Raw genomic sequence first — 25,983 nt, 5'->3', positions numbered from 1 at the left:
GCAAAATGGAAACAGTGGCTCATCGCTTCTCAGGTGACTGGATTATCTTGTCAGAGCCTCCCTCTTTCCCTAACTCAGGTGTTTTGCAGTCTTTGACTCACTTTCTGTGTCTTCTTGCTCCTCTCCAACCCTCTCTGTTTTACTATTCTGTGTGTGTCTCTGTGTGTGTGTGTCTGTATCTGTGTGTGTATGTGTGTGTGGTATTAAAACTGCCTAAGAGAAGATCACAACCGATACTCATGAAGAATCCTGGCTGACCCTCAGAGGTCATGAGGTCTCCTTTATCTGGTGTATATGGTTGCCCTTGTCAGATTAGTGTGTGCAGTGTCTTGTTCAATCTGTTGTAGTCAGGGCGCCGTGAAGGACATCAAAGGAGCCTAATGACAGGAAGTACCTTTGGCTGCTTCCCTGGAAAGAGGGCTGTGGCTAAGGAGTGTTCTCAGGCTCGTTTCCCCCTCCCTGGCACAAGTATGCCCAGCTCTCCAGTTCAAGCCTGTTTACACGGGCCCTGGAGAGTTCAGGTGACCCTCCTATGTACCTTCTATGAAATGGGCTGAGGGGCTCTCTGCAGTCCTTCTCCTGGGAGGCAGGAGCCCCCAAAACAGCCCTTGCTGCCTGCCGGAGAAGAACAGCATGCAGAAACAGACACATTGCTGAGCTCCCTCCAAAGCACAGATGGTTCTCAGGCACAATATATTACACAAACAGAAAATGTTACTGTGTTCTTCCTGTGGTCAACTCCTGGACTGCAGAAAAGGTTAAGAGTATAATATATCTGTAGATCTAATGTCTTACACAAATGTGTGACAACAAAGGGGGAAGGGGCATCATTTTCTGAAAGCGGAGATTATGGTCTATTGTCCCCAAAGGTTGCACGCTGAAGCTAAAGGTCACATTCAGAGAGGGGGCTCTCCTGGTAAAACCCAGACCTCTTCATCTCAGCTGTTCTCTCCAAGGTCCAGGAACAACATCACCCTGGTGTGTGAGTTTGTTTTACTTCTTTGAGTGGCTGCTTCTGCCAAGAAACTCCTATTCGTCGTTCCACTGGTCATTTCCACTAGAGAATTGAGAGCCCATCGCTGAGCAGAAGGGAGATGTGGAAGCGTGAATGTTTGTTATGATTGAACCCACTCATATCTTTCTGAAATGTGTTGCACATGTGTAAAAAAGACAGACATAGGTGATGGATGTCCTACCTAAGAAAATTTTGCAGAACAAAGGCAGTCGACTCATAGCTTTGGAATAAAGCTTATTGTCTCTCTTTTTTTTTTATCCCCCTTTCTCTTTTCAAAGAGTTTGCTTTTCAGAATAAGTAATGCGACAGAGAATGAACATTATGAAGTGAGGGGCAAAAATGAAGCTGAGAAGTGGGAACAAATGTAAATTAAAGGATAATTTCATGGCTACACCAATGAGCATCTTGGTTTGAACTGCTGTGGCCACAACAAAGCAACACAGATGGGCTGGCTTCTAAGTAGCAGAAGTTTCCTTCTCATGGTTCTGGAAGCTGGAAGTCCAGGCTTGGGGAGCAGCATGGTTGGGTGAGGGCTCCACTCTGGGCCCCAGACTTCTTGCATCCTCCCATGGCAGAAGGTCAAGGGAGCTCTCTCGAGCCTCTGTTATGAGGATGCTGATCTTATTCATGAGGATCCTGCCCTCCTGGCCTCATCACCTCCCAAATGCCTCACCTCCTGTATCATCAGCGTGGACATCAGATTTTCAGTATATGAATTCTGGGAGAACATAAACATTCAGACCATAGTCATAGACCATTTCATAGAAGGTACAGAGAAGGGTCACCTGAACTCTCCAGGGCCCATGTAAACAGGCTTGCACTGGAGATCTGGCCTTACTTGTGCCATTGCTGAAGACTGAGGTACTTCACTGTGCACACACACACACACACACACACACAAACCCACACCCACAGACACACACATGCACACAGAGGACAGAAGTCAAAAATTACAAAACCCACAGAATTTAGAATCGCTTGACGGGCTGTGGTTCAGCCTGGCTACTTACCAGTCCTGAGCACGTCTCTTCAAGTTCCCAGTTGCATCAGCAAATGAGGATAACAATGACACCTGACCTGTTCATTCCCCAAGGGGGGTGTTGTAAGCACGAATTATAGGGACACCTGGGGGGCTCAGTAGGTTAAGCATCTACCTTTGGCTCAGGTCATGATCCTGGGGTCTGGGGATTGAGCCTCCAGTTGAGCTCCCTGCTCAGCAGTGAGTCTGCCTCTCTCTCTGCCCCACCCCCTGCTCTCTCTCTCTCAAATAAAATCTTTTTTTAAAAAAAAGAATAACATTATGCAGTTACTGTATGCCATCATTTTTTAACCTATGTAATTCTTTATGAAGTAGCAATGATCTTTTAATGAAGGAGGAGTTTCCCTTATTCGCCCATCCAACAACCATTTATTGAGTGCCTACTGTGTGCCAGACATTCCTCCTTCTACTTTACAATTATCCTTTTCGTTTTCCAGATTCCAGCTGCAAATGAGGATTTTATTGCTCCTACCTCTTCTCTGTAGCTTCTCCATATATAAACTTCTAAAGGAGATGTGTATACATAAAACACACATGCAGAGAGAGAAATAGATCATATCAACGATACTGATAACGGCGGGTGCCAAGGAAGCCAAGATAAAAATGAAAATGTAAGAATAACAATGACTTATTCAAAAAAATACTACACTAAAGGATTTTAGGAAAAGAAACTGCAGATAGTTGCTCCTAGCCACCTCATCATCTGTGCTCTGAAAAGGAAAAATAGAGTTTTAACCTTTGTCTTCCTCATTTTATCAGAGCTTTCAAGCCATTGCAATCTGTCATCCCACACTAAATTTCTTCCTGATCTTCTACATCCTAGAATAGTTTCCATTTTAAGGATCTTGGTCCTCCAAATCTTTGGTCCTGCTACTCATGTCAGGTTTCTCCATCCCTAGGTTGTCCATTGTACTACATCAGTACCTAAACTCAAGAAGACAGAAACAGGAGGCCAGAACCACAACTCAAGCTCAGAGTCGCTAGTCAGCTTCCTCTTGCACTTTCCTTCATTTCAATAGTTGAAAAGACCGTCGGTCCCCTGTTCACAAAGCTGCACAAATAAACTGTAAAAACTCCTCTCCCAAACTGGAGGTTGATTTAAGCTCCACGTTTTTTTCCTCCCATGTTATGTAATTTACAGTTTGAATAAATAGAAAATTAATTTTAATTCAAAACAAAATAATCATGGCTTTAACTTCACATATTCATTACATAAATTCAAGTAAAATTTTTGAAAAAATAATACAGGGACACCTGGGTGGCTCAGCGGTTGAGCGTCTGCCTTTGGCCCAGGGTGTGATCCTGGAGTCCTGGGATCGAGTCCCACATCAGGCTCCATGCATGGAGCCTGCTTCTCCCTCTGCCTATGTCTCTGCCTCTCTCTCTCTCTCTCTCTCTCTCTCTCTCTCTCTATCATGAATAAATAAATAAAATCTTTAAAAAAAAAGAAAAAAGAATACATACTATAAAACTTTGGTTGCTCTTTTATGTTCCTCATTAAACTGTCTGGGATATGGCTTCTTTCCTTTTAACGTGCTTGATAGCACCTCTTGTTTATATTTTCATTGCATCTGTTCCTTTGCAAATTAGAAAAATGATAAAAAATAAAATAATTTGAATGGAATTTGCCAGAGCAGATCCATGAAGCGCACGGGGTCAGATTTGTCAGACCGGTGAGGAGTGGGGCCAGCGGTCCTAAGCCTGCTCTATGCCGACCCAGAGGGGCAGCTGCATCTTCCCTCCATCCTTTCCTTCTTGGTCAGGAGCGCAGGGATGCCCCGGTGTGTCTCCTGTAGGCACAGAGGGCCGCTCTGCCGGCAGCCCGACCCTGTGCATGCTGCCTTCCCATTCCCACGGCCCCTGAAGATCTCCCCGCACTGGGATGCCTCCAAACCACCCCGAGGAGCGGCTGCACAGCACCGAGCGTGACAGCTTGGAGAAGCAGGTAGTTCGCCACTTCAGCGGAGCCTTGGCTAGGATAGGATGGAAAATTTGCCAGTGCTGAAAGAATTCTTTGCTTCCCCAGCACCCAGGTTGTTCTTTGCATACCTGCAAGAGTCGAGGGAAAGACCCGGCTGATGAAGCATCTGACTGTCAAACCAGAGCAAGGGCTCCTGTGGCAGCCCTGTCTCGGGGCTGTTTGGGGAAGACAGGAGCTCACGGCTGACCACAGCATCCACTTCCTAACTCAGCCCCAGGCACACATTGGTCCAGCCAGCACTAATCCATCTGATCACCACAGGTCATTGGAAACTTACATCTGATCATTAGGGGTCATTGGAACTTACAATTCACAGTGTAGGGCTACTGTGTGCTACTTCTCTAAGAGGGGCGCAGAGTCCTGCCCCACTGAGCAGTATCAGTCTCTTCTCATTTTGGTAAAAGCCAGCATTCTCCTTGGCTGCTTAGAAAGCAGTCATGACGGCATTCCTCCTCTAAGAGGAAGGGAAGGGAAGGGCGGTTACAGATACATCACCAGGGCTGAGCAGAACCAGTTGTTTGTTACAAGGATGAGCTATGTGGGAGGAAGGAGGAGAAGAGGCAAGACTTGTACAGCATTTTGCAAGGTCTGAATTCTTTGTTATTAATTCAAATAAATAACCCTGGAAAAAATGGCTCAGTATTCTGACCCTTGAATATCTGGGAACGAAGAATGATTTGAAGCTGACTTCTGGTGGATTGCTAGTAAGCAGAATTTAAAAAAAGAAAAGGTAATCACATCACAAAAGTGTTAAGAAGCACTGGATTTTGGTCTTGAGCTTTAAACCTGTCACTTTAAAAATGGCAAAAGAAAGCTCATGCCAACATAACTTATCCGAGATGACATCAGCATAGACAGTTTCTTCTCTGCATCATGTGTCTTTATCTTGAGCAGATCCTTCTCTGAATTGGATCACCCTGACCCAACCTCCCATAATCTACCCAGGAACAAGAAGAAATAACAAAACTATTTTGTGTGATGGTGGCTATGATTTGGTTTTTATAATGAGCCTAGAAAAAGCCAACTCTGTTTTGCGTTCAAAGTTGTAAATCTTTTATAAAAGCTCAAAATGCCTTGAATCGTGAATCTGGTTCTCAAGAATTAATATGTGGAGCATTATTAAAATGCTTCATTTGGAACATGTCTTGCCTCTTGTGCTTCTTTTAAATGCATATCAGAAGTTATGCTAACAAAGTAAGCTTGTTTTATATCCTGGAGGACTGCATTGCTCACAGTGGCTGTAAGTGCAGATAACTTGTGCCCATGCTCTGGCCCATAAGACCACGTGAATTTCTGGACATTCCTCCTAAAGCAAAGAATTGAGCTATGATTGTTTCCTATAAAAGATATGTTTTACGAGAAATCTTCACAACATTTTTACCTTGGATTTATAGTCAACAGCATCTTTTTGTAAAACCACAGTAAAAATTAAAAAATCAAAAAATAATAACGGAAAAAATGGTAATTTTTTTTAAATCTTCAAAGCAGAGACTGTTGTTTTCCTGACATATATTCCCCTTCTTCCTTTGAATGAAAGCAAAACCCTACATCATTGGGTGTGGCAATTTGCCCAACGATTTGTTCCTCCTCGAGAAGCCTGGGTGGCTCAGTGGTTGAGCATCTGCCTTTGTTTCAGGATGTGATACCAGGGTCCTGGGATGGAGTCCCCATCAGGCTCCCCACAGGGAGCCTGCTTCTCCTTCTGCCTATGTCTCTGCCCCTGTGTCTTCTCTCATAAATAAATAAATAAATAAATAAATAAATAAATAAATAAACAAACAAATAAAATATTTCAAAAAACTACATTTCTAACCATCCCTTAGAGATAGAAGTGGATGATAATATATGGATGGAAGTCATTGCATGTGGTTTCTTGGAAAGGGGATTGATTCAAATGAGAGACAGGATGGAAAAGCGATAGCTATTCAACCATCTTGTGAGCAGCAGATTGCCCTGAAAATGAAAGCCATTTACTAACTAAGGTCAGCAAAACAGAAAGAAGGAGACTGAGTCCTCAGTGACCATGGAGTCACCATATTTAGTACCTTATTAACCTACTTCTAGACTTCTCTTGTTAGAGAAAAAATGTATATCCGATTTATTTTAATTACTTTTACCTTGGATTTTTCTTACTAGCAGCCAAACTTAATCTTGTCTCCCTATTCCCTTCCCAACTGTGTTTGGCAGATATAATGATTGGAATATTAAAGTAAATTGTTAAAATTTAACTTAGACTTTTTCAATTTAGGGGAAATAGAAACTATAGTTCCTAAGCACGACCACTTCAGTGCAGAAGAATCTCTGAAGTACAAGAGGGGCATAGAAAGGAATCATTTATAAGGAGTTATGAATCCTTCATTGTCTCAATTATCCAAATTAAAAACAAAAAGACCCATTATAAAAAGCAAATCATAGACATTGGCCCTCAGAAGAGGAGAGCCATATACACAGTGTGATCGGAACCCAGAAACAGGCAGGAGGGATGTTTGTGTGTATATACAATTAATTAAAAGAGGTAGGTGAAATAAGAAAAAAATGGTGTGAGCAGCTATAAAGTATAGAGATCTTTAGCAATAAGGAAAAAAATCTTCTAAGAAGATATCCAGATGGCCAACAGACACAATAAAAAGATGCTCATCATCACTTACCATCAGGAAAATACAAATCAAAACCACAATGAGATATCACTTCACCCCTGTCAGAATGGGTAAAATAAAAAACTCAAGAAACAACAAGTGTTGGTGGGGATGTGAAGAAAAAGGAACCCTCAAGAACTGTTGGTGAGAACGCAAGCTGGTACAGCCACTGTGGAGAAACAATGTGGAGGTTAGAACTACCCTACAATCCAATAATCAAACTACTAGGTATTTACCCAAATAATACAAAAACACTAACTCAAAAGGATAGATGCACCCCTATGCTTATAGCAGCATTATTAACAATAGCTAAATTATGGAAGCAGCCCAAGTGTCCATCGATAGATGAATGGACAGGGAAGAAATGTATATATATATATATATATATATATATATATATATATATACACACACACACACACACACACACACACACCACGGAATATTATTCAGTCATAAAAAATAATTAAATCTTGCCATTTGCAACAACATGGGTGGAGCTAAAGAATATAATGCTAAGCAGAATAAGAGAAAGACAAATACCATAGCTTTCACTCAAATGTGGAATTTAAGAAACAAAACAAATAAAGAAAAAAGAGAGAAAGAGAGAGACAAACCAAGAAACAGACTCTTAACTAGAGAGAGCACACTGATGGTCACCAGAGAGGAGGTGAATGGGGGGATGGGTGAAATAAATGATGGGAATTAAGAGTGCACTTCTCATGACGAGCACTGAATAATGCAAAGAATTGTTGAATCACTATATTTTACACCTGCAACTAATAGAACACTGTATGTTAACTACACTGGAATTAAAATTAAAAATAAAATTTTAAAAAAAAGTCTTCTGAAATGGGATTTGAGACTTGCAGAATTATAGGATGGATATCATGTTTAGCAGGGACATTTAATCATATTAGAATGAGTCAATTCTGGGTCTTGGAAAACCAAGCTCTTTGCTAAGCTTCCAGGGACATGGCTCAGACCACCCTGCAGAACCAGCCTGCTGAGGCAGTTGCTGACCTTCCACCGCCACTCCAGAGCAATCCATGCCACTTGATTGCAGTCCCCACCGATGCTCCTGTTTCTGCATGGAAGTTGACCTCAGCTGCACCACTGGGTCTGTAACAAAGCCTATTCCTCACAACATTCTGCTCTTATATTTGTCATTCATCTTCCTGCAAAAAAAGCCTGAAAATGTATTGACTTCTACATTAGGAAACAAGACTCATAACAAAGGAATTTGCCCCAAATACACAGAAAGACTTGTCAAAATATGATGGGGAGCTATGAATAGGATAAATGTGTGCCACACAACTGCTAAAGATGAAGAATTCAGGAAGTTCTGAATGTTAAAACGAGAAGAAACAACTGGTTATAGAATTCAGGCAATTGGTAAAAGTGCAGTTTCAGTCTGAAATGAGGGCCACCCCAAGACTGAGCTAAGAAAGTCATGGTGTCCATGGTGATCCGGAGATGCATGCATTCTCCCAGTGAGCAAGTGGTTATTGAGTGCAGATTCATGCCAGAGCCTGTTACAGCACTGGAGATTCAGCAGTGAATTAATAAATACTGATAAAAGTCCTTGCCCCCACGAAGCTTGCATTTCACGGATAAAACAAATAGGACCTGAAAAGCCATATACAGGAATCTGCCACTGCATACCTGCAATCTATCCAGGCTTATCAAGCTCTATTTCCTAATTCCTTTCCCAGTATCTCCCAAAGTATGTTTTGCCAACTCTGTGTTTTAAGAATGGAAAGGACTTGGTGAACAAAAACATTTGGGAAATGACAAGGATACAAAAGTAAACAGGTTTGTTGGAGGCAGGATCTCTCAGAGGCTTTAATATATTTAATATATTCCAATATGTGCATTGGAAATCTCCCAGAAGGGAATGGAATGAGTATGTACGCCATGTGTCCAAACTTATATGACGACAGAACCTTTTTTTTGTGAAGTATTTTTACAGAACTAGAATACCCAGGAATGCTTTAGAAAACGCTTCCTTACACTGTAACAAAGTTGATTTTATTCTCTTAAAATAACTGCTGGAGGGAGTGAAAGATGTGGCCCCCCAGAACAGCAGTGAAGCATTGGGTTTGGCTCAAAAAGAATTCTCCTTGCTCTCCAGGTGAAAACAGAGAAGGATGAAGCCGTGCATATGAAAACACTGAGGAGATCCTGAGCAATTTTCACATCAGAGTAGTAAGTTAAGGAGAAAAAAAAAATTTTTTAAATAATGGTTGAGTTGAGAAGGGAATCCAACAATAGAGAAATATATAAAACATGGGTAATGAACCATCTTATTTATGTTCTATTAAGGGGCCTTATTCACAGAAAAAAAATAATTAAGGATCATATACAAAAAGAAACTTTTTCTCTCTTACTGGGAGAACAAAATGTACGATCCATATGCTTTTGGAATTACCAACAGGGAACATGGTATTGAAAGCAGTAATTTTAATCCCTTTCTTCACTAAACCTTTCATTACAACCATGAAAAAAAATCAAATAGCTCTCATTTTCATATGATTTGTCCATACTCTTATGGGGTGCCGATGAATAGGTGAAAAATCAGAGCACAGCTCACACACAGAGAGGGATAGAAGAAATGTAAGGAAACCGGATGCCTCTGTAGGGTAGAGAAAAATCCTTTAGATAATTGGCAGGTCACAGGAAGCCTTGAAGATAATAATGAGAAGCCTGAGTGTAGAAGGCCCCAAACGTAGGGAAATATTTTTGAAAGATTATGTGAATCCTACTTCTCCCCCAAGAGGCCAAAGTCAGACAAAATGGATCAATATTCTGGACCCTGAGAGCCTCCCTCCATCTTTCAAGATCCTGACTTAGAATATCAAAGTTTGGGGAAAATTCTCATCCTGTTTCTTCTGTGTCCATGCACGATGAAAACCACATTGGTTCTGAAGGTCTGCTCAAAGTGGATGCAATATGGAAACCACCAGGGATGTGAAATTAGACAGTTTATTTTCTAAAACTCAAGAGGCATCTTTACAGGGTCAAATGCAAATAAGGCTTGACATATACAAACAAAATAATTTCTGCTTGGAAAGTCTCCCTAGACTACCCCTCTCTGCATCACTAGCTTTCATCGTATTCCACGTCTGAATAAGCATGTGAATACTGAGGCCATACTGACAAAACCAAATTTCAAAAATTATTGTGGAGCAGATTCTATTGCCCCAACATTAGTTGGTTTTTATGAGAGGTATGTTAAGGAAGTGACTGGCATAGTCTTGCCTCAAGAGTTGATAAGTCCCCTTGGGGAGATGAGATTATATATGGGAAACAAATAGATTTCTAACAAATGAGGCCCCGATGGGAGTAAGCCTTGATCCTAGCATAGAACAATGGGAGGGAAGGGCCAGCTTCACAAAAGGGAAGAGTCAGCTTGACATAAGGCTTTAGGATGTACTTCAGAGAGACAGCAGGGACAGAGAAATGGAACAGAAGTGAAGGGGCCTTTCCAAGAGGCAAAGCTGAAGAGAACCAGGAAGAGACAAAGAGATTACCAAGAGACTATTCAAAGCCACAGGGAAGGAGCATTTGTGGATAGCCTAAGATTTTTCTCCCAGTGGGATGAAGCATTCACTCACTCTGCCGTTCTAGAGATGTCTCTACTTATCACAAAGCATTACAATCACTTTCTGTGTCTTTTCCCAGCTAGACAATAAACTCCTCTAAGTCAGGGACCGGGTCTTATTCAACTTTGAAGCGTCCACTCCCATAGTAGAGTAGAGCGGGCACCTAACTGGTGATTTCTTTTTAACTGACCACAGGGACTGGGGAGCCACAGAGAAACTATCTAGCAGCCTGGAGATAAAGAAGGAGAAGAATCTAGCAGGTCTTAGAATCTGGTTGGAGGGCTGGGTACATAAGTCTAAAATCCATATGAGAGAAGGCCGAGAAGAAATATCCAAAAGGCAAACCCAGGTTCCATCTCATTTTCATTCCCATTTGTCCCCCAAAATTGATGTTACCTCCTTTAAAAGATAAAAGAAAAGGCTTAGAAATGCAGCCTTCGTTGGACATCAGCCAGATTCTTCTAGCAAGTATATTAAAGTCTTCTTCCAAAAAGACTAGCAGAAGTATTTGGAATTGTTGAATAGATCACTAATTATTTTCAATTCTTGCCAAAAGAGGAAAGGAAAAGAAAGTGATTCATTTATTATGTGACCATAAAGTCTTGATCCAAACCACAGTTATTAGTTAGGGCTGGTGTAGTAAAGCCAAGGCCTGCTGGAACGAGGCGCCCTGTGACAGCTCACCCAGGCATGCTGGGACCTTCCTTGTTCTGCCCTGCGCAGCTCCTGCATATGGATTTTGCATCCAAGTGTTGCTCTCTGTGATGCAGGGCATGGCCTGTTCTCTGGCATTGTAGACACAGCCTAATGGGCTCTGCTCGGTCAGTGCCATCTGCTCATTTTGTGAGCTAGCAGCTTTGCAGGGCATAACCTGTACGGTTCTCCTCTTCAAAACTTAAGAAGAGCTGTGTTTCTCTTGTCAGTGGTAGTAAAAAAGATGGAAACCTATATCTTGTTATTCATCAAAACCACACATTAACTGTTACAGGTCTTCAGGAAGCTATAGAAATAGACATGGGACATAGAAACAGAGACAGAAAAAAGAAAAAAAAAAAAAAAGAAACAGAGACAGAGAATCATTTCCAAGAGGCAAAGACTTATTCAGAGGTAGAGCATATGGTAAAAGAAATTTAAATGGCAGGTCCATTCCTTTAATGCTTAGACTGCGAATGAGGTGCAATCCCTTAATGAATCACATCAAGGCTCCTGGGCCTTTCTGAGTCCCTGTGACAACTATTGGTCTGCTTGTCTGTCTGTCCCACTGGACTACACACTACCTGAGGGCAGGAACGCAGTCTCTTTTGCTGCATACCAGACCCTCAACAACTGTTGCTGGAAGAATGAAGACTGGATCCTCTCCTCCCCACTGAGGGGGACAGTGGGGGGCTGATTACACTGATATCCAGTGTAATATCTATAATACGGAAGAAAGTAAACACATTTTATAAAGAAAATTAAAAAACAAAGGACAGTCAATTCTCACTATTCACAGCAGTTAAATTCTCTAAAGTCACTGTGGATACCAAGTTAGCAAGTGCTGAACCATCGATAGCTCCCAGGGAAAATAAGGCTTAGATTCCTCTATGCCGCAGGTCACATTTTTCAACTGAAATATATTTGCATTATACAGGTTTGTTTGTTAGCTGTCTTGTAAAATAAGTGGGGCTCATCAGCACTGAAACCCTGCTCTTCCATATTCCCATTTTCCTATATAATACTTAGCATGTATTTTCTTAATTGTTTTGTAGCCTCTAGATCTGCAGAACCTGCCTTGCCTGCAAGCTTAATGTTGTCTTTGACATATGGCCTTTTAGAACTTGTGGAGCTGAGACAACCCCAACGAGGAGGGTGTAAAGGCCTGACCCTTGGTAATGTGACCCTATGTCTCTTCGGCTTTCAGTGTCATCACAGTGCAGCCCACTATGCTTTTCATAAGGTCTTCATCTCACGAATCCACAAATGTACCAGCTTTTCCTTTTTTTCTAAAACTTCATCACACACTACAGATGTTACTACAGCACTTTCTGAGGCAGCCTTATGTACAGATCAGTGGACATTCCCAGTTTTTCCTGAATGGACTTTATTGTTGATTCTTTAACATTGAACTCACAGGTGACACACTATAACTCATGCCTGAACAAAGCTCATCTAACCCATATGTATTTTCTCTGTAGGGCACATCACAGCCTTCTTGCACTTAGAAACGCTGGCCAGCACTTGAGAACTATTTTTGCGGCCATTTTTAAACAACAAAATTACTAACAAAAACACAAAAATGCAAAAAATTGTATGGCATTAAATAGACTGAGAAAGGGACACTTGTTTATAATATGAAGGCTGAAACAAGAAGGCAGACATCACCCTGCTTGACCTCCGCTGGGAGGTGTGTGTCAAGTGATTTGAATTTTTCACCACTCTGAACACATTCAAGAATGACCTGGAAAGAGCCATGAGTATTGGTTATGGGATTAGAAATAAAAGTGAGTCGATGAATTCGGAAATATGGAATCCAAAAAATGAAGAGCTACTGCTGTCCTGTGGGGATGAGGTCCAGAGAAGGGATTTATTTCCTAGATCATTTCCTGAGAGTTAAATGAGACAATATATGTAAGCAGTTCAGCACAATGCCCTACATACAGTTAGCAGTCAATAAATTCTTATTCTCTGACTAATGAGATCCCACCTCAGAGGGGAGGTGACTTTTGAGCTGGCCCCTGGAAGATAGATAAGGTATGGACAAACATAGATAAGCAGAGAGAACAGGCCAAGAGTTAGGACATTAAAAAGTCAGGAACTTGGCAGGAAAGAATTTGAAAAGACAGGTCAGGACCAATTTATAGAGTTAAGTTCCAGACTGAGGAATCTGGACGTAATTCTACAGGCAACAAAGCAGCTGTGGTATTCTGTGAGTAGGAAAAATAGTGATGAGAGCTGAATTTCCAGGAGAATAAGCTGGTGATGGTGTATAAAATGAATGGTGCATGTGAGAGCGGCAACTCAGGCAACCATTCAGAAAGTGAAAGCATCACTGATGGCAATAATCATCTGGTAATTTTGTGACTTCAGAGAAATTTAATAGGAATTTTAAAAGGAAAAAGGGAAGTGTTTCAAAGTGAAGTCTTTGCCTGAGTTTTTGATGAAAAAAAAATTACTTGACATTCTCATTAATAACACAAATTCCTGGGACCCAATCCATCTCTATGGAATCAGAACCCCCAAGATGGTGGCCTGGGGAAGCCATCTGTCCTCCAAGCATCTCCCATTATTCTTCCATCAGTAAGTTTGGGAAATATTGTCTCCAAGCTGTAGGAAATCAGAACAGCAGCTCTGTCTGCTGTAGGTGTGGTCAAGAGCAACACCCTGCTCCCAACCCTAGATGTTGTGTCCACAAGGCCATACAGAGACAGAGACTGACTGTCGAGCTCTAGCCTTCACCACAGTTAGCTTGTTTTGTCAAGTAAGCCTCTCTACTTCTTAAGAAAAAGGAGAATACTAACCTCCCTGGGCTTAGGGGTAAGGTAGTGCAAATGTTTTCACAAATAAGTCAGCCTTGGAAAGGAATTTTATTAAAAAAAAAAAAAAAAAACAGGTACAACCAACTATATCCATTTGAAATAAATTTTGTACTTTCTAAACTCTAAGGACAAAATCCTTACTCCTTAATTTGTAATCTTTTTAAAATCCAATTTGTATAAACCTATGAATAGGATGAACTCCAACTGCTAATTCTAAGGCAGACACATAAAGTATTTTTTAAAGTAATATAAAGTATTTTCCATATTTACACTTAAGTAAACAGGTATGAAGAAAGTGAAAGTCTATTTGAAATTGATTCAGAGTCTACTAAAGAACTGTGAAGGTCTGTTCTATGATCCTTGACCTAACCAATTACATGGAAAACTAAAAGAACAAAAAGAAAGAATGAAAATTTTCTATTAGTAGATATCACATATGGTTAAGAAGTCACTGGTATCCAATATATTTTTAATTGATGCTTTAATAGTAGCTTTGAATCCATGATCTATCTTCTTCTACCTTCTATTTGTTGAATAGATTGCACTACCCTGAAGAAGATTCTAGAAGATAGACCATGGATTCAAAGCTACTTTGGAGACTAGATTAGAATTAATGTATCTTTTTAAGAATTTCCTCATATTGTGACAAAACATGAGAGACACCTAACTCTGGGAAATGAACAAGGGGTAGTGGAAGAGAAAGTGGGTGGGGGTTGGGGTGACTGGGTTATGGGCACTGAGAGGGGCACTTGGCGGGATGAGCACTGGGTGTTAGGCTATATGTTGGCAAATTGAACTCCAATAAAAAAAAAATAAATAAATAAATAAATAAATAAATAAATAAATAAATAAGAATTTCCTCAGATTATTTATGTACTCTTTATTTCCTCCCAAAAAGAAAAAAAAAGTCAGAAGTCATATTATATTAATACCTCAAAATCTAAAGATAATCTAGTGTAATCTCATTTTGTAGTGAAGGAAATGGGGCCCAGACAAATTAAATGACCCATGATTATACAATTAGTTAATCAGGAGTTAGAATTTTAGTCTACTGGCCCACCTTGCCTCTTAGCAAAAGGGAAGAAATACTGATTGCTGCTATACACAATCCCATTTGTATCTTTAAGATAAAATGAGTTAAAAATAGACAGCATCTTGTAGTCATTAATAATAGCCATCACTATAATGAATGAATGAGAGACAACAATGAACGCTTGTGTCCAAAAACTTGGAAATATCACGGACCTCTCACAAAACTTTGCTTTGTGAGCAATATTACAATCAAATATAATCTAAGTGGAGGCATGAGTATGTAGAAACCATCAATCACAGATTCCTAGTACTCACTTACAGACTCGTAGGGCGTTCACAAATCCAAATAGAGAACAGCAGACCTACAGAATACTGGTACACTCTGGACCACCAGTTAAGGCCTATGGTCTGCATAAAAGATTTGTGCACAATTTGTAAGGAAGCTAGAGGTCTTACACATCTCTGAGACAGCATCTGGCAAGTTATGGGTATCCAGGGTCTCCACTGGGAGAGAGGTACAAGTCCATCCTGTGGGGCTAGTGACGAACGTCTCACACACACACACACACACACATGCACGCACACACACACACACCCATTTATCTACTTGCAATCACTAGTTTACATGGGAACTAGGAGCCTCCCTGTAGCAAATGCTTAACAGTGTCTAGTACTGGAGTCCAGCTGTTCACATCTCAGCTAGTCACGATAGACCAGCATCTAAAATGCAGTGGAGAGCACAGTAGGGGAAGGAATCAAAAGGAATATTTGCCAAGCAGAGCAGAGCAGATCAGCAACAAGGCCTGGCAGGTCACAAGGAGAGCTAGTTTCAGATGGTGGCTTATTCCTGAACCCTTCTGGGCCCAGCTGTCCTAGCTAGGACAGCCCAGGGGAGAAGCAGAAGACCCGTTAGCCAAACTCTGCAATGTTGTTGGGCTGTGGGGCCCGCGAGCGTGTAACCTGCCCCGAGGAAGGACAACACAGAGGAGAGGCATTGTTCTGCCCCATGCCATGGGGGCCTAGTGCCCTTAGTGGCCAGGATGAACCACCAGGGTCCGGGCCTCCCTGGGGCAGAAGCCTAGGCAGATGAGCAAGATCAGCTGGTGCCACAGTGGCTCTAATAGGTGTGGCTGACTTATATGGGTGCTGGTCAGAAACCCCGTGTGGATCCCCAGAAATACTTGAGATAAGAGTTTTAAACCTCAACCAGGACTCAGACTGTGTTTGGGGAGAGGGTAGGAAAGTTGTAAGTGAGTGGACACAAATCCTCGCTGCTTCACTGGTTCTTTCTTTGGTCCAAACTCTCCCTCCTGGTTTCCTCCTTGCCAGCATGCTGGTTGGTCCAAGGTACTGAAGAGAATGGGCTCAGGGCCGGGGCACCGGATTTCTAGCCCGACTCTCCCATGCGGTCCTGTGACTTTTGGGGATTGTTTTAACTTCCTGAGCCTCAGGGTTTGGGCGTTCATGTCAGTCTGCTCCCATTCACACAGACCCACTCTTAAGACTTGGGGCATTCAAGTAATAAATGCAAAAAAAAGACTTCTTTCTGCTGTATGATAGACATCTAAACCATTTTCTAGTAATTTTTAAATCATTCTAAATTAATTCCTCCCGTCCCTTTCTCAGAGTCTGCACCAACATCCCACCCAGGGGCAGCCAGGCACTCAGCCCCACGCTCTCCCACAGCTAATTGAATCATGAGTGGACATCTAACCCAGCATCAGATTCTCTTCCATGATCCTGAGATTCTAAGTCAGGTCAGACTCCGACATGAACCTCAAGTCATATAAAAGCTAGAGTCAGGTCACCTATGTGCAGAGAAGAAAGAGCTGTTTTGCAAAAATAGTGAGCTGCGAGGTAGACCGAGACATGAGGGCCCACAGCCCATGGGAGGGAGTGGAGAGAGGAGAGGAGACGAGAGGAGAGGAGAGGAGAGGAGAGGAGAGGAGAGGAGAGGAGAGGAGAGGAGAGGAGAGGAGAGGAGAGGAGAGGAGAGGAGAGGAGGGAATGGAAGGGGGGGTGGGGAAGAGGAGGCCGCCTTGCACTTCTCACCCTTGGGTCAGTGAGTTACTCCTGAATCCTCTCTGTGACGTTCATGCGTGCTGAAGCTGACCCACGTGGCATTCTGATTCTTGGCAGCTGCCTTAGTCTGTTCGGCCTGCTAGAACTGGAATATTATAGAGTGGGTGGTTTAAACAATAAACCATTATTTCTCATGGTTCTGGAAGCTGGGAAGTCCAAGACCAAGATGCCAGCAGATTCAGTGTCTGGTGAGGGCCCACTGCTTGATTCAGGGAGGGCTGTCTGCCCACTGTGTCCTCACATGGAGTTGGCAGACCTCTCCAGGGTCTCCTTTATAAGATCACTAAACTCAGGATCCAATCACCTCCCAAAGGCCCCACCCCTTATACCATCACATTGGGGGTTGGGTTTCAACATATGAATTTTGGAAGGACACAGAAGTCATAGCAGCGAACAATTCCAACTAACACAACTGCACCCCACATGGGTGTAGGGAGGTTAGGACCTCTCCAAGTGTCATCCTTAAACAAGTGGCCACAGACCAGACCAGAAGCCAGATCCCAGATGTCCCAACTTCTCCACAGCTGTTGCTGTTGAAATAGTATGAGGTAGGGAGTTCCAGGTCACCTCAGGGGGCAGTGGTAAAAATTCTATTGTTCTCCAGTTCAGGCTGAAGAGCTTCTGGACTGTCCTTAATATGACTCTGTACATCATTAGACCAGATTATCTACCAAACTCTTCCATTAGTTTTGTATTTTAAAGCTAGATTTTAATGATCTGTTTTAAAGTGTACTGTAAATAGCTATGACCAAAATTACCACGGTTCAGAATTCTCATTTTTAATCTATATTTAGCTTTGAGCTGAAAAAAAATCTATAGATGAGAAAGAATATAAAAGCAACTGCGATGACACATTGTTCCTATTTCTACTTGCCAGGGTAACATCAGGATGCTGTTACTGGAAATGAGAGGGTTTCTTCAAAGGCAAAATCCCGGTGTGTCCTTTACCATCTGTGTGTGTGTGTGTGTATACATGAGCATACATGTGTGCACATAAGCATGTGTATGTATGTGTGTGTACATGAGCATGCATGTGCATGTCTGTGTGTACATGAGCGTGTATATATGCATATATGTGCATGTGCATGAGCATGCATGTGTGCATACTTTTGTGTACCTGAGCATGTATATATGCATATGTGTGTGTGTGAAAGCTATAAGTAAGCAGTCACAAATCCCTGCTTCATAGTTTCTTTCTCTGCTCCAAGTGCTTCCTCCTGGTATCATTCCTGCTTCCTAGTCCAAGATGCTTAAGGGAACAGGCTCAAGGGCAGAGTTCTGGGTTCTAATCCTGACTCAACCACATAAGGCTGTGACTTTAGGCAATTGTTTAAACTTTTCTATGACTCATTTTTCTCATCCATAAAAAGGGTCTACCAATAGTACCTATGTCATAGTTTTGTCAAGATGAAATGCATAGATATAAAACTCTTAGAACCATGCCTAAAACTGAATAAATACTCAAAACTTCTAAGTGTTATTATTAGTAGTCATACCTCTTAGTTGTCAGAAAATAGTTTCTTCTTGCTTGAATCCCAGATCCACCCCTCAATTCCAGGTTGATACTGTCTGCTTATTGATGAAATCCTGTCAGTAAACCCAGACTGTCTGGTTGTCAGCAAGGAGACACGGAATAATGTTAGGCAGGATGGAGTCATCATCAGATCTGAAGCTGAGAAATATAACTCTGATTGGAGAAGAGAAAAGGGATAAGAACAAAAGTGACCACATATATGGAAGACAGGTGAAAGGCAATTTTTGGAACCACCTTTGATAAATGACAAGAACTGACTTTAAGGATGGAGAGGTGAGACCAGTCATGAGAACTTGGATACACTCAACAGTATTTGAACTTTGAGATTTTGGAGGTGATTGTGGGGGGGGGGGGGGGGCGGGGGAACGGAGTAAGTCTAAGATGACTCTAAAGCTTTGGGCTTGAGCAACAAGAATAGAGATGACCTGCCTTTACTAAAGTAAGCAATGTAGGGGAAAGATGAAACAAAGTTCATGAAACAAGTTCATGAAAACAAGTTCAATTTTAGATGCTCACAGGCATCGAAGTGAACATGTCTACTAGGCGCTTTGAAGTTCATGTCTGGCACTCAAGAGAAAGATCTAGAGATGAAAATTAATATAATATGCCAATAAGATATTGGCATAAAGATGGAAGTTTGAAGCCCTAGGAGTAGTGAGATTAATGAAATACATTAATCAAATAGGGTGTATAGGAGAAGAAAAGAAGATAGTCAAATATCAAACTGAGTCCAGTGAGCTCAGGTTAATTAGAAGGATTGGTGCTAATGTCAGGTCCTCAGATTCAAAAATTCTATATATGAGGAATAATGACTATCTCTAATAATAATAATAATAATCGGGATCCCTGGGTGGCGCAGCGGTTTGGCGCCTGCCTTTGGCCCAGGGCACGATCCTGGAGACCCGGGATCGAATCCCACATCAGGTTCCCAGGGCATGGAGCCTGCTTCTCCCTCTGCCTGTGTCTCTATGCCTCTCTCTCTCTGTGACTATCATAAATAAATAAAAATAAAAATAAAAAATAAAATAAAAAAAATAATAATAATGTGGATGAACTCACTCTGAAAGGAGAAGAATTGGAGCACCATGGCAAGAAGATGGTCGCCATTAATATGAAACAAAGATGCATGTCTAAAAGTGAAAAGTGGAGTTCAATAAAGCAAGAGCGAGTCAAATACAAGAGCTCAACAGCCTAATAATGGGGACCGATAATGAATTTGTGTGTGTGGCTCCAGGAACAGTACTCCTAACGTCAATGGACAAGGGGACTTATTCTTTACATCTTGATGGCAAGAACTAGAAGAGACAACCTCTAGAACACCAAAACGAGTGAGAGTAAAAATCACACGAGACAGGCGGTGTGATATGACTGAAGGTCAGTCATAATGGAGTGGCAATGATACACCATGAGCTCAGAAAGACCTCAAATAAAACTATCAGTCTCCCCTCGTGGACTGCGAGGTGAGAAGCAAGTGATTTGTGTGGCGAGGACTGTGATTCAGATATACAATGACTATAACCATCTCCATTAATTCGGCATCAGGCTGCTGTTACCTGGGCAAGTGCGTGTCATCTGTATAAATATATACTCGCCCATTCAGCAAACCTGAGCCATATGAGGAGTGGGGTGCTGTAGGACAGACTCTATGTTCTGTGAAGCACAGAGGAAATCTGTGTTACCTGCCTTACCTGTGTTACCCTGTTCCAAGGGCAGTGCCTCATATACAGTTTCTGATGTCAAGGAGCTAAGATCAGATCAAAAGTAAAGTACATGTGGATCCAAAGAGAAGGAAGTGTAATTGGTGGCTCAGATTTTTCATTAGAGACATAAAGAATTGGAGAGTGCTGGGATGTCTCAGGGGCTCAGTCAGTCAAGCATCAGACTTTTGATTTTGGCTCAGATCATGATGTCAGGTCATGAGATCGAGCCTGCGTTGAGCTCTGCATGGAGCATGGAGCCTGCTTAAGATTATCTCTCCCTCTCCCTCTGCCTATTTCTCCCTCTAATAAAAAAAAAAAAAAGGAAGAAAGAGCTGGACAATGCATTAAAAAAGGAGAACATCTAAAAAAGAGAGAACATCATAAAGCACATGTACCTGGACATAATAAACACTCAATAAATGATTGCTATTTCTAATATTATATAATGTGCTCATTTTAGGCAACTCCTCTGAAAATAGGGTGTCTCAGAGAAATCCTAGAGCTTTCAGATATATTTGTAACCAGCCATGAATCTGACTTTTGGTATAGTTTCAACCTCCCTAACAGAGCATAATGTAGTCTCTTCAGACGAGCAGAGTGTTTTTAACACAGATGGTTTAGATCAGTTATCTTATTATTCAAAAGTCTGCCCCTCAACAGGAATCCATAGAAGTTTAAACTGAAGATGAGTGGTCATTCTCAGCTAGAGTCATCCCCCATCTTGAAAAATACCTCTTCCCTTATGTTTTGGTTACACTTTCCTTTGATGGACAAACAGCTCCAGCTGTTTCAACCCTCGAAGTGCCTCAAGCCTTCCTGGGCAGGCTTTCTATCCCACTCTTCCTATGGAGACAAGGGGATCTGCATTCAGCCCCTGAGGAGTAGAAAGGACCCACATTTTCCCTCTGATCTTAGCCTAATTATTTTTGTAAATATAAATACAGCCCCATAGACTGTAGCTCTGTGGACCTCATTCACTCAGAAAAAAGAAAATACCCAATATTTGGGTACTGAGTACAGTTCTTAGAAGAAAAAATCAGAAATGCTAAGGCACTAGTTGTTGAATATGCAACAATATGTTGTTGGGTGAACAGAAGAAAGTTCACTGCTAGCTGGGACTTTTTCTAAATTCATACTGACCAACATTCCATGGTATCATCAAAATATTAATGTCAATTTCACTTGGTTTGCTTTCACACACAGTGTTTTGAGGTTTTTTTAAGGTAGTTATACTTTTTTTTTAACTTTCTGGCTTTGGTTTATACAAGATCACGACCAGTTTGTAATCCAACAAGCGGGTGGCAATTGACTCCCTCCTACGTGAAGGACATTGTGTTTGGAACATCATAATAAAGACAGATCTGACATCACAAGCAGCAAGAAAAAGTTTCCCTCAAATGAAAGGCCAGTTGCTGCATTTCTCAATCTATCTAACAAAGTAGCTTCCATTTTGTAGTTGGATCTTTATATTTTATTTGCCCATTTGATATTTATGATGAAAATATTCAAGATTGAAAAAAATCTACTGTCCACCAGCCTTGAACCTGATAGGTGGAACCTATGCACTGCCTCCTAAGATGTGCAACAGTATGTACCAAGTGTGTTAGTGACATCCCTAGAGAAAAGTGCATTTTTCTTGCCAACAGCAATTCTGCTGGGAATAGCTTTTTGAGTTAGGTAAAAATAGCTGTTTTCATCAGTCATCACACTTCCTGTTCAGCTTTTTTATACATACAATTTCTACAATTGGAAAGAAAGTGGGGAAGTGGGACTTTCAATGCTATGAAATTCATAGGCTGCATCTGTATTGAAGTCTAGTTTATGGCAGAAATTATAAGGAAATAAAAAAGAGCAAGGACTTTTCAAATGTCAAAAAGACTGCCAATTGCAGATGCTTCCTCTAATGTAGTAGAAGAGACCGGCTCTCACAGGTACAATGAAATATGTACATCCCAGCTCATCACCACCTTGTGATCTCCATGGGAGGCATCACTTTTAGGAGAAGTATATGTTGAAATAAAGTACGTTGAGTTCTTTTTTTTAAAAAAATCATTTATTCATGAAGAGACACACAGAGAGAGGCAAAGACATAGGCAGAGGGAGAAGCAGGCTCCTCACAGAGAGCCCGATGCAGAACTCAATCCCAGGACCCCAGGACCACGACCTAAGCCGAAGGCAGATGCTCAATCACTGAGCCACCCAGGTGCCCAAAGAATGTTGAGTTCTAATAGCTACTTTGAGATCACTAAGGAGAGTAAAAACAAAAGTGAGAAGTTTAAGATGTGGTTACTCAGGGTTATCCTCTCTCCCCACTTTTATACTGAGGATATTTCTCCTTGATACATTCTGTAAAGGTACCAAGAGTCGTTTTCTAAGATAACCTTTTTATTGAGATATGATTTCACATATAGTGAAATGCATGAATCCTATGTGTACAGTTCAATGCGTTTTGTTGTTTTAATTGACACATAGCCGACATACAGTATTATATTAGTTTCAGGTATACAACATACTGAATCGATGTTAATATATATTTTGAAATGCGCACCACCATAAATGTGGTTACCATCTGTTGCCATACAAAGTTATTGCAATATTATTGACTGAATTCTCTGTTACACTTTACGTCTCTGTGGCTTATTTATTTTATACCTGGAAATTTGTAACTCTTAAGCCCCTTCCCCTATTTTGCCCATCCCTCCCACTCTAACCACCAATTTGCTCCCTATATCTATGAATCTGTTTCTGTTTTGTTTCGTTCCTTCATTTGTTTTCTTTCTTAGATTCCACATGTAAGTGAAATCATATGGTATTTGTCTTTCTCTTTCTGACTTATTTCACTTAGCATATCCTCTAGGTCCATCCTTGTTGCAAATGGCAAGATTTCCTTCTTTTTACGGCTGTTTTCGACAGTGGCTGCACCAATTTACATTCCCACCAACCCACACAAGGCTTCCCTTTTCTCCACATCCTCACCAACATGTGTTGTTTCTTGTCGTTTTTATACTAGCCAATCTGACAGGTGTGAGGTGATATCTGATTGTAGTTTTGATTTGCATTTTCCTGATGATGAGGGATGCTGGGCATCTTTTCATGGTCTCAAGATGTCATTTTTTAATGTCCTAGAAATTACCTAGATACAGAATAAAGATAATGAAGGTTGTTCACACATTTCTAAAACATAGGTTTCCTTTACTATCTACTTTATTTGTCAGCATCTGGCTTAAAACACACACACACACACACACACACACACACACACACCACAGAGTTCAGGACTAAATGATCAAACTAGTTGTGTATTTAACAAAAATATCATATTCCACCCCCAATTCATGAGGCTAGATGTTAAAATCATGGAACTTCAGAGCAGGAAAGGACCTCCTAAGGCTTGGGAAGACATATGGTGTGATTCCAACGTGCAGCCAAGTTTGAGAAAGTTTTCCAAATTGGTTCTCAAATTTTAATGGACAAGTAAATCACTTGAGGATCTTGTTGAGATCCTGACTCAGTGGGTCTGGAGTGAGGCCAAAATTCTGCATTTCTAACAAGTTCCCAGTAAAGCTGATGTTCCTCTCCATGGTCACACTCTGGGGCCATGAGGTCTTTGAGATCTCTCAGCCCAGAGAGATCAGGGGCCATCAAACTGTTCTCAGAACTCTTAGGGCTCTGTGGAGAGTGCTGGGCAGGTTCCACAATCTACATTCACATTTGCTAGAAATGAGGCTCATCTGAGCTTGCATCCCTCACCCATTCTCCACCATCACCTCTCCCAATTTAAATGTCATTTAGTGTCACTGTCATTGAATGACTTTATAATGTGTAAATATGATATATATGAACTGAAAAATATTATAGATCTATTTTACATATAACATTTTGTTTGACAAGGGTGTACACTGCTAAAAATACTTCTCTGGTTCCTTCCATTATACAGATAAGGAAACTAAGATCCAATTGACTTTATGAAAGGCACATCACAATTATAGGCCAACACAATTTCCTTTTATAGCACTCAGTTTCCTTGTATAATTCAAGAGAAACTAGCCCAACTAAAGCCAAAGCAATGGAAATGCAATCTGGGTTGCATGTCTGCCCATTTATGTACCAGTGTTTGAACTAAGAATGCAAGGATACTCAGGAATGCCAACCTAGCTCCTGGGCATACTGGGTACAGTCCACTGGTTTGGAGGTTGGTTCCAACTAGGGTTATGTTGAAAATGGAAGGAAAAATTAGGGGTGCATATATCCTTTCAAATTAGTGTTTCTGTGTCCATAAATATCCAATAGTGAGATTACTGGGCCATATGGTAGTTCTATGTTTAATTTTTTAAAAAGATTTTATTTATTTATTCATGAGAGACACAGAGAGGGAGAAAGAGAGGCAAAGACATAGGCAAAGGGAGAAGCAGGCTCCATGGAGGGAGCCCGACATGGGACTCGATCTCGGGTCTCCAGGATCACACCCTGGGCTGAAGGCAGACGCCAAACTGCTGAACTACCCAGAGATCCCCCTAATTTTTTTAAAGAGCCTTCATACTGTTTTCCACAGTGGCTACAACAGTTTGCATTCCTATCAACAGTGCATGAGGGTTCCTTTTTCTCCACATCCTCGCCAACACTTGTTTCTTGTGTTTTTGATTTCAGCCTTTCTGACAGATGTGAGGTAATATTTCATTGTGGTTCTGATGTGCATTTCCCTGATGATGAGTGATGTTGAGCATCTTTTCATGTGTCTGTTGGCCATCTGGATGTCTTCTTTGGAAAAATGTGTATTCAAGTACTCTGCCCATTTTTTAATTGGATTCTTTGGAGGATTTTTGGTGTTGAGTTATATAAATTCTTTGTACATTTTGGATACTAACCCTTTATCAGATTTGTCATTTGCAAATATCTTCTCCCATTCAGTAAGTTGCCTTTTAGTTTTGTTGATAGTTTCTTTTGCTGTGCAGAAGATTTTTATTTTGTTGTAGTCCCAAAAGTTTATTTTTGCTTTTGTTTCCCTTGTCTCAGGAGATATGTCTAGTAAAAATGTTTTTACAGCCAATGTCATAGAAATTAATGCCTCTGCTCTCTTCTAGGATCTTTATGGTTTCAGGTCTCACATTTAGGCCCTTAATCCATATTGAGTTTATTTTTGTGCGTGGTGCAAGAAAGCGGTCCAGTTTCATTATTTTACAGGTAGCTGTCCAGTTTTCTCAATGTAATTTGTTGAAGGAAACTGTCTTTTCATTGTATATTCTTGCCTCCTATGTCCAAGATTAATTGACCATATAAGCATGGGTTTATTTCTGAGCTTTCTTTCCTGTTCCATTATCTATGTGTCTATTTTTTTCCAGTAACACACTGTTTTGATTAGTACATCTTTGTGGTATAACTTGAAATCTGGAATTGTGATATCTCAAGTTTTGTTTTTCTTTTTCAAGATTGCTTTGGCTATTCAGGGTCTTTTGTGGATTCATACAAATTTTAGGATTATTCTTTTTCTGTGAAAAATGCTATTGGCATGTTGATAAGGATTGCTTTGGGTAGTATAGACAAAGAATATGAAAACACTAATTGGAAAAGATATACCTTATGTTTATTGCAGCATTATTCATGATTGCCAAATTATGGAAGCAACCCAAGTGTCCATTGGTAGATGAATGGATAAGTGGATTTTATCCATTCATATATAAAGGAATGATATCTTGTCATTTGCAACAACATGGATGGAGCTAGAGAATATTGTGCAAAGCAAAATAAATCAGTCAGAGAAAGACAAATGCCACATGACTTCACCCATATATGGAATTTAAGAAACAAAGAACAAACAGGAAAAAAAGAGAGACAAATCAAGAAACA

This window comes from Canis lupus, chromosome 5 (genome assembly GCF_011100685.1).
Source record: "Canis lupus familiaris isolate Mischka breed German Shepherd chromosome 5, alternate assembly UU_Cfam_GSD_1.0, whole genome shotgun sequence".
Lineage (NCBI taxonomy): Eukaryota > Metazoa > Chordata > Mammalia > Carnivora > Canidae > Canis > Canis lupus.
Note: the sequence above shows the minus strand (reverse complement) of the source record.